The following is a 3,058-nucleotide window of genomic DNA, read 5'->3' on the forward strand; positions in this document are numbered from 1 at the left end:
CTTCTTATTTTAGCCGTCCACTTTTTTCAAGTATATTAATACTCCCTTCGTTCCGTCCTTATTTATTTGTCAAATTTTGACGTGACATATCTATTAAGAAGACAATAATTGATATAGTGGTATATATTTTTACTCCTATTAATTAATAGAATCTCAAAAATATTTATTTACTATATTTTTCAAAGACACTAACTCAGTGTTAATAAATTAAAGGTATAATTAAAAATATTGCTCTCTCTTAATTTGTCAAAAATAACAAATAAAAGAAAATTTTTAATTAAAAAATATTTGATAAGTAAATAGGGACTGAGGGTGTATAAAATAGTAGTGGTATATTTTTCCTACTTTCAATAAATCATTTTAAAAAATTTGTTTAACTAAATATAAGTCGAGTATAATAATAGATGTACATTATTCAAGTACAAAATGGGTACTGGAATTCAAATCTAGTGACCTTAACATCTTGAAGCACACCAATGTTGTGAAACATAAATAAACACATATATATACAATAATAGACTTGGAACTATTTCTTTTCTTCTAATTTGTTAACACATGACACCTAACACTTAATATAAAGTTAGAATAATTACTGATGTTATGTTATTTGATATTGATTTTTCATCTTATGTTACTCTACACCTAGTGATGAGGAGTAATTGAGTGGATGAGAAGGTATTAAATATGAGGAATTTTCGTATATAGTGATAGTTTTGTTTTTAATTAAGAAATATTGTGATAATTTGTGTACTTATGAAATGTAACATTAAAATATAGTAAAATTCTATGATGCTTAAGTAAAATATAATATATTCTTGCACACAAGCGAAATATTGTATTCACACGTAAGTAAAATATACTATTTTTAAGCGAAATATTGTATTTTCACTACATGACATTTGTATTTTATGAAATATACTTATATCATTACTAGAAATCACCAAATTTCCACCAAATATCACTTTATGTGTCATTGTATTTTATATGATACACTTGTAATTCATGCTTGAAATAAAGAAATATGTGTACCAGATGTATTTGCTACACAAATTCAAACTCTCATTATTTTTTAAAAGTACTGCTATTTAGGCAAGTATAGAAGCTATGTTTGTCGTATAGGGTAATGTTTTCATTAAATATCTCACAACGGTTAAGCATATACTCTTATTTATAATCTTGGATAATTATCACGGTTAGAGTTAATAGCATGTTTGTTCAAATTTCTTAAAAGCCAAAATTACTGTTTATTATTTAGGTGTTGGGCAAAAAAAAGGAAGAAAAATGTACTTTCGGACAATAACTATAATATTTTTTTTCCTGTTGTAGTAAAGAAGTTACAAATTTTAGAGGCGGAAATAAATTAAATATTGAAAAAAACGACACTTTTTATATTATTCGACTAAACACAAAGTAATTATCTAAAAAAAATAATCTAAAAACAAGTAATTGTTGAAAGCTTGGAAAAGAGGATAGCTCCAATTTGGCCATCAGTTTTTAAAAAGAAAATTTGAAAACATTGTTCGTTTGTGAAATTTGGCCAATTTTTGAAATTTATCTAAAAGAAATTCAAGTTTGAAAAATTAGTCTAAATCAATTTTTGGGTGAAAGTTCACTTTCACTCATAAAATTTTAATTTTTTTTCAAAAGTAAAATATAAGAAAATTATTTGAACTTTCTTTTGATTTATATATGTATAAGGTATTAATATTATACAACTGAGATGTTCTGAAAAAACAAAAATCATAATTCTCTATTATTTTATATGGAAGTCAAGATCAATATACTATAGTTATTAATTTATTATACTACAAAATATCAAAATCAAATTTTAAAATATTAAATTAATTTAATATAATATTTTTTAAAAATGGACCGAACGGATATTTGTCCACTTTTGATGTCTTTTTTTTTCTCTAAAATTGAGGATATTGAAATGCAAAACTACAAAAGACGAAAAATTAAAGTCTCACAAAAAAAAATGCAAAATGAGAGTGAGATTTTCCCCACCTTTGATGAAGTGGAAGACTTGGGTAAAATTTCAACAAAGCGACCCTACACTAGTATTTTATAAAATAAAGAAAAGAAGAGAATTAAATTATCGGTCAACTAACAACTGATTCCACGTCATAATTTCTTGGTATAATATATAAACATATATTTTTTAACGTAATTTTAATTGACATCTATATTTAGGGCTGGGCATGAAATATTGAAAATTAAATTATCGATTTTTTTTAATTATTTAGTACTAGTGAAACTATCCGCGCTTTGCGCGGTTATATATATATATAATTGATAGTTTCTTATTTTTAAATGAAGTAGTATGTAATATTTATATACATTCATATTAGGCGATGAAGATAATATAGATATTTGTTTTCGTCCTGAATATAATATATAGTTTTTTTCATTTTTCTTCAATATGTACAATATTATTAGTTAAACAAAAACTGATATATAAGTGGTAAGGTAAATGAAATATAAGAGGTTAAATTTGAAACAATAATCTACTGTATTGAATTGAAGATATATTTTCTTTTTAAATTTTCTCTATCTTTTGTAGACTGCAATCTTCTATGTAGACATTTATTTCTTTTTTGAAACAAAGTTTTTGAATAACATTATCAATAGGTGTAACAAAACTACTATTACAAGTTAAAAGTAAGAAAATTTCTAGCAAAAATAATTTCTATATATGCTTCAAAAAGTTTTCTTCTATGCCTTCCTTTACAAGTAGATCCATCACCATGTTCCGCTCCTTGAAACTGTGCCAAAGCCCTCGTCATATGCTACTAATTAATTTACACAAAAAAATGTATGTATGATTATTGATATGATACTACAATATGTATGATATTTATAATATTTTTATTTCAATTACACCAATTCAAAAATAATTATATGAAAAGAGAAGGAAGAAATATATATTATACAATACATTTGCAAAAATATAAATAGTGTGTACTAACAATCAAAATTCATGATTACTTGAAATCTAACAAATATTATAATCAAACTCAACTATGTAATTGTTAAATTAGATTAACTTTTCGACCAA

The sequence above is a fragment of the Solanum tuberosum genome, unplaced genomic scaffold, assembly GCF_000226075.1.
Source record: "Solanum tuberosum cultivar DM 1-3 516 R44 unplaced genomic scaffold, SolTub_3.0 scf00269, whole genome shotgun sequence".
Classification (NCBI taxonomy): domain Eukaryota; kingdom Viridiplantae; phylum Streptophyta; class Magnoliopsida; order Solanales; family Solanaceae; genus Solanum; species Solanum tuberosum.